Below are 17,464 nucleotides of genomic sequence, written 5' to 3' on the forward strand. Positions count from 1 at the left end.
TCCTTCTCTTGCCTGTGTGTGAGTATAAGGGAGGTGTGTGTACATGACAGTGACGTCTGTAGGAACGGGAGTGTCTTGGATTTCTCACATATACCATCAACAGTAGCTCTCACACATCTCTGTCATGTTCTGTATCTCTTTCATCTCATTGTATTCTACTCACCCTAAAAGACCTCCCTTTAGTATATTTAAATATGCTTTCTAGATGCTTGTCCTTAAAAGTATGTGGTGTGTTTTAAATTTACATAAATGGTATTAAGCACCTGTTCTTTCTCTCTCTGTCTCACTCATGCTATTTGTTTACTGTCCTTGCCTTTGACACTTTGTCTCCTTTGGTTCTTTCCCCCATTTCTTTCCTTTCAGCTATTTGGCTTTTATTGGATGCCTAGTGTATGCTGGGTAAGGTGCTGGGGACATCACAGATATTGTTTCATTAAAATCTTGTGATAACTCTGCAAGGATGGTGGCATTTTTCTGATTTTGTAAAGGAACCAACTCAGAGCAGTTAGGTAACCTGCCTACCATCATCACACAGCCAGCAACATGGATTCACATTTCACTTTCTAATCCCCACATCCACACTCTTTCTGCTATTTCAAAACCTGTCTTGTTGTTCTTTAGGGAAAAAATTTACACATCCCTCTCTTTGATGAAAAAAATCATACAGCCAATTTGGCTAAATCTTGGGACCTAGGTAATTCAGCTGTTTGCAGATTTGGGAATAGCACTAGCTAACAGCTATGCAGTGATTATGGGAGGCAGTTTGAGCAGTGTGGTTAAGAGCACAGACTTAGGAGCCTGGCTGATCCCAGGTCTGCCCCTAAGTCCTTAAGCATCTGTGGACTTGGAGCAAGCTATCAGCTCCTCCCCAGGGATAGAAACTAAATTTTATGTAGTAGAGTGAATAAACAGTAAGAAAATACGGGTTTGCATATTTTTCATTTATTCATTCATTCATTCATTCATTCATTTGTTTGTTTGGCAAATATTTACCAGGTCTACCATGCACCAGATATTATTCTAGGAGCTGGTAATGTAGAATATGACAAAGTATAAAAAGTCCCTGTCATCAAGAAGCTTATCTTCTAGAGGCAGCAAGTGAGAAGGCTGATTCCAAAGGAAGGATGGGGACCTTAAATGAGGAGTAAAGAATCATAGGCAATAACTATAATTTATTGTTGTCTTGTGCTCTAGCATCTGTTTCTGACTAAATTCCGTTCTCTATAAGGAAAAGATTTCATTTCTTAACAGCTTTATTGAGGTGTAATTTACATAGTCTAAAATTCACCCATTTTAAGTGTACAATTCAATGATTTTTAGTAAATTTGTAGTTATGCAACCATCATCTCAATCAGTTTTGAACATTTCTATCACTCTATAAAACTCCTTCTTACTAAGAGTGAGGTGTTTTTGTTTTCTCAATAAATGGAGGGATGCAGCCTTGTGTATGGAAGGAACCAGACTGACCTAAATGGCTGGGAGAACCAGGACCCAGTCCCCTGCTCTGCTACTATGGTCACGGGCCAAAGCTTGTCCTCAGGGTGTCTCAATTTCCTCACCTGCGAAGTAGAGGGCAATGCATACTAAGCTGCTTTATATTTCTAAGATCTTAAGATTTTGTTTAAGGAAGATCTGAGTATTGGTGGTAGTTAGAGAAGGCACTAGAGAAGAGAATCAAAATCTAAGAGGAAAGGGAATGTTGATGGGGAAATTATCAGAAAGCATTCATGTGGGGGAGTATTGAGAATTATGTAGCTCATCTTTTTCATTTTCTTTCATCGCTGACCAGTGTTGAAAATGTCTGAAAGTATCATATTGCAGAATTACTTAGCCCTTGCTTCTTATAAGTAGTTAATTAGGAGTAACCAGTGCAATATCTCTGTAAACAGTTCACATCATGGGTTATCAGTGTTTCTTTCTTTTTCTTTTATGGAAAAGAAAAGGGTTTTTATTGGGACTCATCTGAACATCAGATATACCTGGTGTTGGTTAACAAGAACCATTTGATATTGAAACTGCCAAAACCCAAAGAGTGACTGGGCATGATGGAGAGAGATGTTGAGAACCAAAACCTGATTTTGGAGAGGAATATAAAAGCCAGTTGGATTCAGTGAGGGTGCAAACCTTAGTACAACAAAATCCTTTTACAAAATACAAATTTATTCTGAAAACCTGGAAGGATAACCCAAGAAAGGGAAGGAGAGACACTAGGAGGCCAGCAGGAAGGAAGAGGAGGAGGGAGAAAGGGAAAGGGAGAAGGCAGAGAGAAGAGAGGAAGAAAATGGAGCTGAGCACAGTCTTGCTATTTTGTCATAACACAAAGCATGCTGAACGCTGTGCTCTCCCTCCCATCTCTTCAGTTTCTAAGAGGTAAATAGAGAAACTCCCTGGGAAGGGGACATGAGGTTGCTTGAAAACCCAGCAACAACAACAACAAAAACCCCACAGCCCACAGTCTCATTTCCAATGTTCACTGTTTAAAAAAGGCATCAACCCACCTGTCAGCAGGGTAGAGGAATGGGTCAGGGAGAGAAGATAGTGGATGTCAGACAGCCTGACCTCCCCAGGCAGGGAAAGGAGGAAGGGAGACATGTGATGGTCTCCTGGTTGAGAGAGGTAAAAAAGAGAAGGGAGAGAGAAAGAGCAGAGGAGAAGGGCAAGTAAAACACTGATGTCTAATCTAGTTTACTGTATTAACAAGAGCCACATGCACAGCAGGCCCCCGAGGGTCTACACTGCTCTGCGTGTGGCCTTAGTGGACACTAGCTCCTGGCCTTACCCCCATTCCTTCACAGGTTGGAGCAGAGCTGCGCTTCTGCTGCTGCTGCTGCTGCTGCGAGTGGGGTGGCAGCCGCAGGGCCTTCCGCCAGGCTGCTGGAGTGGTGGTTGGAGGGAAGTTAGGGGGACAGCCTATGTGGCAGGGAATGAACACTGAAATGCCTCATTTCAAGTAAAAAAAGGAAACAGTCTATACACAGTTGTTTGTTTTGGTTCAGAACAAACAGAATAAAAGCTGGTTGCTTTGATGGTCAGGCAAACATCGATTCTGAAGAGGAGAGGAGGCGCCCAGCAGGTGGGTCAGGAGCTCCAGCGGCCGGCTGGCAGAGTGCCTGGCTTAGCAGCCCTCTCCCAGGAGGCAGAGAGCACAGCTTTAGGTAGTGTAAACCTTTTTCTTTTTATTTAGAATAACCTTTTTCCTTTCTTTTTTTTTTAGCAATAGCCCCACTCCCAAATTGGGCCAGTGAAGATTACATGAAAACTGGCACACCTATCAGCCGGAATACAAATGCACCAAATGAGGATTTAAAAACTTTTCGAGTGAAAAGTAGAACCAAAAAAAAAAAGAATTTCCTAGCATTTCCCCCAAAGGTTTCACTCTCTGCAGTTCTGGCACAAATGCTTTTCAGCACAGATGCAGAGTGGCAAGTGGGAGTCACACCATGCGCCTAGTAATGATATCTGATCATCATGGACCAGGCACTGACAGTGTCTACCACAGATTGTGTCTATATGTTTTATACCTCTCTCTTGAGTGTCTGGAATATAGCAGGAAATATGTATTTTCAAATAAATGACCAATAAATAAATAAAAAATGAAAGCCACACAACTAGTGATTTGCATTATGTTAAAATAAAACATGATGAGTGATTAAGGCAAAATTCTAAATTCTGAGTGCCATGGAATTCAGGGTAGTGAAATTTAAAGAATTTTTCCTCTTAGCTGATTGATCATTATCTTCATGGACACTACAGGGTCTCTGTTCTAAATTGGCACATCCTCCTATCACCCATGCCCTTTAGAAAATCCCTTCAGGAATATTTTATCTAGAATTATTTTTAAGGATTTTATGAAAAGCTTTATGTTACAACACAAATGATGGCTCCTGGTGTATACCCTTCTGATTAAATATTAATTTATTTTATCATTTTTTCATGATTTTAATATCCACATTGTTTAAATCACCATGAAGGCAAATAGGGAATAGCTAGGAATATCTTAGTCTCAAAAACAATTCAAATAAGTCTATATCTAATTGGCAGATATTTGTTACAATAATGTCTTGTCAATACTCACATGCTCACATTTTGTTACGCATACAGACACACATGTTCACATCCCTGATTAAGACACATGCCATCGAATTCCTTGAAGGTGCTGATTCAAGTAGAAAATGAGGTGGCTTTTCAGATTCTCTGTCTTATTTATGTGTTTCAGATTTCCTATTTATATCTAAAAATATTGAGGTCAGAAACCTTGGAGGTTAAAAATACTGAATGTCTGAAATAGTTCACATCCTACTTGGAATTGGAGGGGGAGAGAAATGGATAAGAAAGTAATTATGCTTTATGAAATGTGTGGGTTAGAACTCAAAGTCTCAAAAATATCAACAAGCTAATACAGAGGTGGCAATTAGTCAAGCTGCATATATGTTCGTGGCAAATGGAGAAAGAAGTAAACTCTATGAACTAGACAATACATGTCATGCCCAACATCACTGAAATAAAATGCTTGTGCCTATATAAGTTCACCTTCACACAAACTACAAACATCTACATACACATCTTATGTAGGCTGAATAATCCTTTACTATAACCAAGTTTCAACCTTAACTTTGTATAAAATGTTCTCTCCCTTAAACAATGCACTCACATAGTTTTAATTTGATATTACACCCTTAAATTGTAGTAATTAAATTATTTTGAATTTTCTGTTAATTTTCCATTCTATCATATAGTTAAAAATCTTCTCCTTGCCACATGTCAGAAAGTTTTAAGGAGAGTGCAGTTGGACAAAATCTGGAGCCATGAAGTTGCTTACATAAATTACTTATAGCTTAAATACTATACAGTGAAATATAAAGTGCATTATAGGATCTTATAGTCCAGTCACAGGGTAAGGAAAGTATAAATGAATTATCCAGAGTGTGGTGAGGCTCACTTAAAATGTAGAATACATGAGAGTGGGAACCCAATAGACATTACTTAGACATCTGCTGGAATAAGTATTATGCACAGATTTAATAAAATTTTAGCACCTTTTTCTTAGCAATGTTATCTTTACAAGATTTTCTTTTTTAATCAAACCACTTTGCAAAGCTATTGTGACTATCAATGGACATTTTGTTTAAAGCCTTTAGTAAAATGCATGACACATTATAAGTATTCAATAAACATTGCTTTCTGCTATTTTGTTAACATTATTATTATGCCCACCCAAAACCAGTGGAAACAAACTTGGGGATAATATTCAGAGAGCACTTAGCAGAAGATGAAAAATAATAATAATAGTTGACATTTATTAAAATAACAAAATGTTCCAAGAACTGTACAAAGTACAAAACTCATTTAATCCTGTCAGCAATTCTATTCCATTTCCAATAGTACAAATGAAGAACCCAGTCCTCTGAGATACAAAGCATCTTTCTCAAAGTCCCACAGGTAGGAATGGCAGGGCTGGCATTTAACCCAAGGAATCTAGTGTTAAAGAGAGACTCTTAACCAATATACTATGCTGTCTTTTGATAACAAAAATAACCATCTAAATAGAAACAAGTGCCACATAAGGCAGTTAGAAAAGAAATGGATGAAAAAATTAAATGTGTGTGTGTGTATATATATATCGTTGTCAGCAGCCGTCTGTCTTGAGAGACGATGGTGTAGCTTCTTAAGAGTCTATCTGCACTGCCGAGAATGGCTGTGCAGTCCGACTCGGGAGTGACACGGTATCTGTCTCCTCCCATGTTGAATCGACATCTTGCGATGACGCTGGAGTGTCCTCTCCAGTGAAGCTGAAGCTACAGAGCCTGGGCAGGGTGATATGGAGGGTCTGCTGTTGCCCATGCAGCAGACCCCCCTCTCTTCGCAGCTGAAGGGTCCAAGGGAAAGATGGAGTCAATACAGCTTGGCTTCAGGTGCGCCGCAGGAGTTGCCGGTGTTGACTACAACGTCAAACCGCCTTAGGGACTCCGGCTCCGGATTTTCTGTCAGGGTTTACTCCCTTAGCCTTTCCCCTGAAGAGGTATGCTGCAAGGCAGCGGAGGTTTTTTGGAGTCAGAGTTTTCCTTCTCTTTGTCATATTTGGCTCATGACTACACTATAAAGAGAAAAGAAAACTTAAAAATTAAATACTAGAATTTTTTTTGCCAGTGGTACAAGTGCTACATTAATGAATGTGTGACTAATTTATGGCTAAATAATTTGTATAGTTTTTATACTACTGAGCATGTTCTGTCACTACAGTTAAACTTTCTTTATTTTATTTTGCTTTACTATAAAAATAAAGCAAATAGATACACTAAATCAGTAAATATATATTACATACCATGTATGTATAACATATATATAATAAATATAATTTCTGAAGTTTAAAAAGTTCATGTCCAGTGTTAATTTAATTATCTACTACATTGCATAGTTACTGACAATCACAATCAGTATTCTGATATGCCGCTAGAGAACTATCTATTCCTTATTTATAAGATGGTATATTCTCCTTCACTGTAGGGTGTATTTATGTTTCCATGTACTTCCCCACGGTTATTCTGCCCTTCTTTGTCCTCAATACCCTCTTCTAAATAATCACACAAAATAAGCAAGCACACACAGAACCCAACAACAAAAAATCATATGTAGGGAGCATTTTTTTGTTGCTTTTACTTATAGTATGCAATTGCACTTTAGAGTCACATAGTTAAATCAGTTGCCTAATCTGAGTCTTTATTATAAAACCACAGAAAAACTTACATAATGTAAATAATATTTAACTGTATCATATTTACTAACAACCACAATGAATACATTGTTAGGCAATATATTTTTCTCAGACATGGACATTTGATCACATAACACCTTAGTGGTCTGACTAAAGGCACTAAGCAAATTTGGGGCTGAAACAGGACACAGCCCAGGATGTCAGATGCCTGGCCTACTTCTCATCTCCTCAGGCCACAGGCTGAAAGCTGTAATGATATGCATTGACACACCCATGACATGAATACTTAAAGCAAAAGATGCTCTTGTGGGGCCACACACCGTTTAAAGCAGTTTTATCTATTCTGAAATGAACAAAGAGAAGATGGGCTCTAGTCCCACGGGAGCCATGTTTCCTAATGTTTCCATTAGAAATAAACTACATTCAACTCTCCATAGCAACATTATTATGAACACGATTTTATGTGGAAAAATTACTACTATATTTCAGTTACATTGTGGTTAAATAGGCTTTTGTGAGCTGCACTGCAGATATTATCACCTCCTATATTGTTGCTATAGAAAAATGAAACCTGAGTCTACGCTAAAAATTGAAAAAAATTGATCAACAAGGGAAATATCTCTAGTAAAGTCATTTTAATTCTTCTTACATGAAAATTTAACTATGACTGCTTTGAGACAAATGGATATTTTCTTGTGTTAAGTGTTCCATATGCATATTTATCTCCATAACTTATCTATTAAAATATTATTTTCAATGTATTAGGCAGAAATAGGAAATGTCTAATACTTGACTATTTTGTACCTATAAAACTGACAGTTTTACATAGTGTAATTTAATGCACAGATATGAAGCAACTTAACTCTATTCATTATTGCAAGCCTAAACAGAGCCGGTCATATTATTATACACTACTTTAAACATTTTGCTTAATTTTATTTTCATTTAATCATGATTTATTTAATATCTGTTGTGTACCAAGCATATACTTTTTGTTTTTTTGCATAAAGGCAAAACACATTTTTATTTGATTTATAAAATATAGAAAGACATAAACAATAAATGTCATTAATAGTTGAAGAAATATGGCTGTCAATTTTGTATCTTTTTCTGGTTTAGAAATATATGTGTTTAAAAATTATATCAATAAATATGCTGCTATTTTAATTTATATTACATTTTCCTGTGTTATGAACTGCTATTAGCATAAAAACATTTCAATAACTGATAGCAATGCATGGTTATATCCAAACAATCTAATTCTACTCCTGTGTTTGGATAGTTGGCTGTTTCTAATTTCTCTATGCAACATTATAAAATGAATACATATATAAATGCATGCATCTCAGATTCTAATCATAAGAAAATATTTTCTTTGAAATGGATATTTGGATTAAAAAATCTATTTTACTTATTTATTAAACTTGAAATACTTATTGTAAAACTCCAAAAATGTACAGAAGTATGTGACTATGAAAGAAAAGTCAGAGAGATGCAGCACTGAAACAGTGCTGGCTTTCAAAGCCGAGAACGGGCTCTTTGGATCTCTGAGGTTTTCAAGATTTTGCTAAGGTCTATACTGAGCATCTCATGCTTGAGAAGGTTGTAGTTACTCTTGAGGGAGGCAGCTTTCCAGCAAGTGCCATACCAATAGATTACCTAACTTGTGAAAAGCACTTTCAAGTCAAGTGCAGAAATAGCCCATCTATCCACCAGGAGTGTTTTGAAATGTTTAGTCTGCTTATACTAAGCAGAGTAATCCGAGGGGTATTTCTGAAGTCTTTGCTAATACTGTTGTCCTCATAATAGGTGACACAATGCCCCCTGCATTGTATTCAAAGATGGTTTTTTATTTTGCCATCACCAGCTCTCTTTTGCTAAGAGGCATAGACCTTTTCCCTATCATTCCGGGCCTTAAATTCTTGAAGAAGTAACACAGCCTACTTGGTCTTCTTGTAACCTTCCATTTCATCTTCAACCAGCAAAGGAAGATCAGGAATTTCCTCAATAGCATGACTTTCAGACTTGACCAGCACTGGTAAGGAGGTTGAGGTAGCCAGAGCAGAGCGGGTGGTGTATTGCTGCTGTGTTGTGTTCATTTTGTGATGCCAATGGTGCCAGGCTTTGGTTAGTGCAAACATGTGACCCCGACAACGCCACTTACCAAAGCACCCTAACTTTGTGACATTTTGTTATAGCACAATAATTTGTCACAGTAATTTTTGCATAACACATTAGCTTATATATTGACTTTTTGATAGACATTTGTGTTTATTCTAAATCTACAGGTAATAAATAAAGTTGCTATAAACATTAGCTTACCACTCTTGTATGAATATATATTTTTGTTTCTCTTGGTTGAATTTATAGAAACTGTAATCACCCATTTTCTATGGTAGTTGAGTGTTTAACTCATGTGAAAATACTAAACAGTGTGCAAAAGTTTCTGTAGAATTTTAGGATTCCAACAAAATATATCAGAGCTCCAATTGCTTCATATCCTAACACTTGATCTTGTCAGACATTTATCATTTTAATAATATTAATTAGAGTGAAGTGGTATATCAGTTTTTAAATAGTTTTAATGAAATATAATTTGCATAACATAAAACTCACTCATTTTAAATGTACAGTTTCATTTTTTGTACATTCACAAAGATGTACAAGCATCATTACATTCAATTTAGAACATTTGTGTTACTCCAAAAAAGAAACTCTGTACCTATTAGCAGTCATTCCCAATGTGTCCCCAATCCTCCCCTCTCTACCACCTAACCACAGACAATAACTGTCTCTATAGATTTGTTGATTCTGGATGTTTTGTATAAATGGAATTATGCAATATATGGCTTTTTGTGACTTGTTTCTTTCACTTAGAACAATATTTTCAATTTTTATCCATGCTGTAGCATAGGTCACTATTTTATTTATGTTTACTGCTGAGTAACATTCCATTGTGTGGATACACCTTATTTATCCATTTACCAGTGATAAACTTTGGGTTGTTTCAAATTTTAGACTATTATAAATAATGCTGCTATGAATATTTGTGAATACGTTTTTTCATGGATGCATGTTTTCATTAATCTTGTACATATAAGTGACTGCACCATTTCCCATTCCCATCAACAATGAATGAAGTTCTAAATTCTCCATATGATTTTCAATACTTATCACTATGTGTGTTTTTTATGACAGACTTCCTATTTGGATGTGAAGCAATATCTCATTGTGGTGACGGTTTACATTACTCTATTCGCTAATGATGTTTAATTATATTTGTATGTACTTACTTGCCATTCTTTTATCTTCTTTGGAAAAATGTCTATATGTTTGCCCACTTTTTTTGGGTTATTTGTATTGTTATGGCTGAGTTGTAAAATTTATTTATTTTGGCTACAAGTTCTTTGTCATATATATTATTTGCAAATGTTTTCTACCATTAACTAGGCTGTGTTTCATTTTCTTTATTTTCTAATTTAAAGCAAAATGTTTTTCATTATGGTGAAGTAAAAATTATCTTCTTTATTGTCACTTGTTCTTTATAGTACTGTATTTTTAGAGTAAATTTTAAAATCGGTAGATGTGAGTCCCCCAAAATTGTTCTCTGTTCTCAGGAATGTTCCACTATTCTTTGTCCTTTGGATTTTGACATAAAATTCAGAATCATATTGTCAATTCTAAAAAAATAAATCATATAAAATTTGATAGGCATTGTCTCAAATCTATAGTTGAATTTCAGGACTATTGCCATCTTAAGAATATTATCTTCTGAATAATGAACATTTAATATCTTTTATTATATTTAAGTAGTATTTAATATCTTCAGTAATATTTCACTGTTTCCAGTGTGAAAATTTTTTTCTTTTTTGCTTAATTTATTTGTAAACATTTTATGTTTATGCTATTGTAAAAGGGATTGATTTCTTAATTTTATTTTTAGATTATTTATTGATAGTGTATAGAAATATGATTGGTTTTTGCATACTCATATACCGACAGCTTTCTGAACTTATTAGTTCTAATAGTTATTGGATTTGCAAGGATTTTCTATGTTCAAGATCATGTCATATACAAAAAGATTTTACTCCTTCTAAATTTTTATGGGTTTTTTTTAAATTTGTTTAATTGCTCTTCTAATATCTCTCATATTTATTTATGTCTTACTTTTAAAAATATTTTCTTCTTTCTCTTTGTTTTGAATTTAGTTTCTTAAGATAAAAGATAAAAGTTTATAGACTTGAAATGATTTTTTTCAAATGTAGATGTTTAATAATATGAATTTCTCTCTCAACACTTCTGTATCTCAGAGGTTTGGTTTGTCATATGTTTGTTTTCAATCACCTGAGAGTATTTTTTAAATTCTATTATTTTTTGATCTTTTGGTTGTTGAATTTTAACTCTTCTGTGAATGTTCCAATGTTTCTTCTGTTCTTTGTTTCTAATTAATTTTATTTGTTTGAAGTACATACTTCTCTAATTTTTTTTTATTTTAAATGTATTAAGGCTTATCTATTACTTAAAATATGATATCTAATGGAAAATGTTCCAAATGTTCGTACTCTTGAGAAGAGTGTTTTGTCTTGCTTTGGGGTGAAGTGTTTTATGTTTATTTCTTTAGTATTGCCAATTTTTCTATAACTTACTCATCTTCTCTGTTATATGTGCTATTGAAAGTGGGTTAGTAAAGATTTCTGTTGTTTATCTGGATATTTCTGCTTTCATTTTCTCAGTTTTGCTTCATGTATATGTGGGGGGAGCTATTTTTTTAGTTTATGTATGTTTCTTATTATTGTACATATCTCATGAATTGACATGTATACTATCATAAAATGTCCTTCTTAATTTCTAGAAATACATTTTTTATTTGATATCTATTTAGAGTGATATTAGTATAGCTGCTCCAACTTTGATATGGTCATTGTTTGCATGAACATTTTCCCCATTTCTTTTCTTTCAACTTCCTTGTGTCTTTAAATCTAAAATATGTCCCTAGCAGACAAAATATAATTGGACCTTGCTTTTCCATCCAGTCTGTCAGTCTCCACCTTTGATTACATTGTTTAATTCACTCACATTTCTTGCTATTATTGATACAATCAGATTTATATCTTCTATTTGACATTTTTTTATTTCTCATCTTTTATCTTCCTCACTTCTTTTTTTATTGTTTTTTATTTCATTGAAACAATACTTCTTAGTGTAGCATTTTAGTTCATTTCATGATTTCTCCCAATATTGTTTGTATTAATTTTTTAGTGATTGCTCTAGAGCAGAGGTCCACAAACTTCTGGGGTTGAGGACCTGTACTGGTCTGCGGCCTGTTAAGTACCAGACCCTAAGCAAGACCTCTGCCTCCTGTCTCCCTCCCGCACCCCGCCTTCCTCTTCCAACTGAAATTCAGTCCCTGGTGCCTAAAAGGTTGGGAACCGCTGCTCTAGAGCACACAATATTTACCTTAACTTATCAAATTATAATAAATTAATTCCAGCAGGCTATATAAATTTTATTCATTTACAGATTTATTCCCTTTTCTCCTTTTTGTGCTAATTTTGTTATACATTTACATCTATATATATTACAAACCCCCAAAACTCTGCCATAATTATTACCTTGTGTAATGTTACATCTTTTGAAGAAGCTCAGAGGAAAAAGTTAGAAAATAAATATTTGCAGATTTGATAATACTAATTTCTTATTTAACATTTCTAGTTCTTTAACAATGTTTCTGTGAATTCAAGCTAATTATCTGGTGTCACTTCCTTACTCTAATATAGCTTTGTTCCCACCTACCTCCTTTGTGCTTTTATATATTTATATACACACTATTTTATACAATTGTTTTTAAATTAATTGAGAAAAAAAGAAGAAACATGCAATTATACTGTCTTTTTAAATCACCTTCTCATTACTTTTACAAGTGCTTTTCATTTTCATGTGGGTTTAAATTACTTTCTGTTATCACTAGATTTTGGCCTAAAGAAGTTTCTTTAATATATTTTGTAAAGCAATTCTGCTAGAAACAATCTCTTATTCTCAAAATCCAGTAATGTTGGTACTTTCCTTCATTTTTATTTTGAGAGAAGTGAAAATTTATATGTAGTTGTAAGAAATTATACAGGAAGTTTTTGTGTTCCCTTTACCAAGTTTTTCCCAATGACTGCATCTTACAAAACTATAGTACAATATCAAAATTAGATGCTGATATTGATATAGTCAAGACACAGATGAATTTTTACACCATAATTTTTCCTCGCCTCCTCATTAAAATCTTACAAACACTAACCGTTTTATAAGCTTGTAATTTCAAGCTTACGTGGAATTACTCAATATTTAATCTTTTGAAAACTTCTTTAAGGTGGCCTTTTTTCTACACCAAAATATTCTGGAATTTACTCCAGGCTGTTGTCTGTATCAACTCTAAATAGTAATTCATAGTATAGACATGCTACAGTTTGTTTAACTATTTAAAGTCAGAAGACAGCTAAATTGTTTCCAGATTTTATTTTATTTATTTATTTTTTTGTACAATGAATAATGCTGCTGTAAGCATTTTTTGTCATGAAAATTTCAGCATTCTTTGGGATAAATGCTCAGGACTCCTATTGCTAGGTCGTATGATAGTACTATGACTTATGAAGACATTTCCACAGTAATGATGCATTTTATGTTCCCTTCAAAAAAGTAAGTGTAATGTGATTTTTCCTGATTTTTACCATCATTTTGTGTTATTGTTTTATCTATTAAAAATTATATGTATTTAATTTTCTGGAATATACAAAAATGTGTTCACCAACTGCACTGTAATTTTAGATTTGCCATTTATGTTTTCATTTCATTATAATCTACCATTTTGTCTATGTCCCATTTTTATAAATAAAGTTTTATTGGAAAACAGCTGTACCCATTTATTTACATATTGTTTATAGTATTCTGTATGTCACAAAGGCAGAGTTGAGTAATTACAACAGAAACCTCTGACCAACAAAGTAAAATATTTACAGAAACAATATGCCAACCCCTGCTTTACATTTTACCTTTGAAATGCAATATCTTTTTAAAAAGATCCTGTTTATTTATATAGAGGGAAGAGAAGGGTGAGAGAAGTGATGGAAAGAAACATCCACGTGAGACAGAAACATCAATGGGTTCCGTCTCCCATGCCCCCAACTATGAAGCAAGCCTGCAACCCAGGCATACGCCCTGACTAGGAATCAAACTGGACACTGTTCACTTTGCAGTGCAACACCCAACCAACTCAACAAACTAAGCCATGCTATTCAGGGCATTTTTTAAAATATTTTATGGAATACTTTTTGTATAGTATAATATTCTCTGTAAATTATCCCTACAGAGGGACCGGTTCCAAAACAGAAAATTAAAGTAGCTGCTTTCAGATATTATAAAATTCCTCCCTGAATCTATAAAACTAAAACAGTGTTAAAAGAAAATAATTTGGATTTCTTTTGTAATTTTTTTATGTCACATATCAAGTAATAGGTGAAGTATGAAAACAAAAATCAAATCAAAGTTTGAAACAGTCATGGAGGCATTTTTAGCTTTTTACCAAGAGATTTTTTCCTCAATTAGTTTACCCAGGATTTATGTGAGACAGTATCCAAATCTTTACTAGGCTCTGATTAGGAGTCACAGAGTAGCACTGTTCTGCCCTAACGTGATGAAATCCAAGCTGGAAATAATTGAAGTTTTGATTCTCATGATGAATGTAGAAATTGATAAACTTCTGTTTCCCTAGGGTCCAAAGTCTATTCTTCTTCTGACACAGGTGAATAACATTCCCCTTTTACCTACTTTTCCAGGTATAATTCCCTCACATTTCAGTTTAGGGAACATATTGGCTATATATATTACCATTTTCCAGATTCTAACGCTATATTTTTTAATTCAAGTTAAAAATGAAAAAAAAAAATCTCAACTTCACTAACCATTAAAGAGATGCAGATGAAAACCACAAAGAGATGTCACCTCACACCCCAAAAAATAATATTATCAATAAATCAGCAAACAACAAGTGCTAGTGAGCATATGAAGGAAAGGGAACCCAAATGCACTGTTGGTGGGAATTTAGACTGGTGCAGCCACTTATAAAACAATAAGGATCTCTTTAAAAAAGAAAAAAGTGGAACTGCCTTTTGATCCAGTGACCCAGGGATTCCCTGCTGGGAATGTACCCTAAGAATCCGAAAATCCCAATCCAAAAGAATTTATGCACCCCTATGTTCATAGCAGCAGTATTTACAATAGCCAAGTGCTGGAAACAGCCTAAATGTCCATCAGCACATGAGTGGGTATAGAAGGTGTGGTACATTTACACAATTGAATATGGCACAGCAGAAGAAAGAAGGAACTCCTACTGTTTGTGGCAGCATGGGTGGAACTGGATAATATTTACTAAGTGAAATAAGCCAGTTAGTGAAAGACAAATACCATATGATCTCACTTGTAAGAGGAATCTAATGAACAAAATAAAAACAGAGGCATTGAAACATAAAACAGACTGACAGCTGTAAGAAGGGAGGGGAAGGCAGTGGCTAACTGAAAGAAGGTAAAGGTGTTAGTCAAAGAACATACATGAAGGACCTCTGGACACGAACAACAGCATGAGGATTGGCTATGGAAGTGGGAGGTGGGCTGGGTAGGTGGGCACAAAGGCGAAAATTGGAACAACTGTAATAGCATAAATAATAAAATATTTAAACCACACCAAAAAATAAAAATAAAATAAAGTAAAAAGGAAATTAGTTAATGGACACAAATATAAATGTGTAACAAGTAAAGAAGATGATATGGATAGCTGCTACAATCCTTTTTCTATAAATGGCTATGAAGTTGTAGTTGATATTTTTAACTCTTTTATTCCATAGCCATTTCATTTTCTCTCAAGTCAGCATTTTATGTTATTGTAATTCTTCAACTGAAGATTTGGAATCATCCATGACTTTTTCCCCATTGATTTATCATTAAATTTTATCATTTGACATGGAAGAAATAAACATCGCAAAGTAAAAAATGTGTTTATACTTATAAAGAGAATATTGGAGTAAGCAGAAGGATAATACATTTTTAGATTATCGTAGTCCCAGAAGTCAGCATATTTTTTAATTTTATTTTTATTCATTTATTTTTAGTTAAATTTTCTGGGGCAATATTAGCAAATAAAAATATAGGTACGCTTCAAGTGTACATTCGATGATACATCATCTGTATATTGTATTTTAAATTGTTATTTTTTAATTTCAGTTGACATATAATATTATTTTATATTAGTCTCAGGTGCACATGACAGTGATTAGACAACTATATAATTTACAAAGTAATCTTCCTGATAATTCAAGTATCCACCTAGCACCATACATAGATATTATAATATTATTGACTACATTCCATTGCTGTACTTTACATTCCTGTGGTTATTTTGGAACTCTCAATTTACACTTCTTAAGCCCTCCCCCTTTTTCACCCAACCTCTTTTCTGTGTTTCATTCAAAAAATTCTTGAGAGAGAGGAAAAGTGGGGGGAGGAGAGGGAAACAGAGAGAAAGTAGCTGCCACTTTTTTGAAGGATAAAACCACAACAAAGGGACTCACATAACCCACACAAAGAACATTCCTGCAGCACCTAGCTCAAGTGATCAGGCAGACTGTACCATTGAGCCACACAGGACACCTACTACATAAGGTCACCCTACGAAGCTAGAAAGATGTAGCAGAAACAAACACAGAGAGGTAGCCCAAATGGGAGTAAAAGAAAGATGCCCTAAATTAAAGTACTCTAGGTAAATCTTTAGGAAAAAAGACTTAAGTAAAATGGAGACAAACAATCTATAGAGTTCAAAACAGTGATTATAATAATGCCCAAGGAACTTAAGGGAAGAATAGATAAAATCAGTGAGAACTTAAACAAAGAGATAGTAAGCATGAAAAAGGACATGGAAACCATAAAATAACCAATCAGAAATGAACAATACAATATCTGAAGTGAAGAATATACTAGAAGGAATAAAGACTAAGTTAGATGAAGCAGAGGACCGAGCCAAATATTTGGAAGACAAGGTAGCAGAGAACACCCAATCAGAGCAGCAGAAAGAAAAAAAAAAAACTTTAAAAAAGTGAGGATAGACTTCCGGCCAAGATGGAGGCTTAGACTGACACACTCTGTCTCCCTCAACAACTAAGAAAGAATACAACTACCTCAAAACCAAACATAACTAGAAATTCCAGAAAATAAAACTACATGGAAGCCCAATGTATGAAGTTATAAACCAGCAGTGCTCGTCTGGACGGGTAGGAGGGGTGACTGGAGCAAAAGAGTTGGGCGGTGCTGTCTGTGCTAGCAGAAGGGATAGCTGTGGGTCTGTGAGGAACACCACGGGAGCAATCCTGGCTGCAGTCGAGACCCGTCAGCTCGCGATTCCAATGCGGAAGAAGCAAACCTCTATTGCCTCGGACGGAGAGGCCCAGAGGGTGTAGAGATGGAGGAAGAGACTCCTGGTAGCAGAGAGTAACAGCAGGAATCCATCTTGGACCCCTGCCCCCACACAAAGTGCCACAGACCAGTGAAATAGGTCGCTGGTTGCCGGTCATCGGGTAGTGACGATTGCATGTGGCTCTGCTCACTACAGCCCTCCCAGAAAGCAAAGGTAAACAGAAAAATGTCAGGATGAAGCAGACCAGTGATGCAGCTCACCAGGCAGCAGATGAGGGACCTAGCTGATGAGCAAATAGGAAAACT

This window comes from Furipterus horrens, unplaced genomic scaffold (genome assembly GCF_987537825.1).
Source record: "Furipterus horrens unplaced genomic scaffold, mFurHor1.1.pri manual_scaffold_4, whole genome shotgun sequence".
Classification (NCBI taxonomy): domain Eukaryota; kingdom Metazoa; phylum Chordata; class Mammalia; order Chiroptera; family Furipteridae; genus Furipterus; species Furipterus horrens.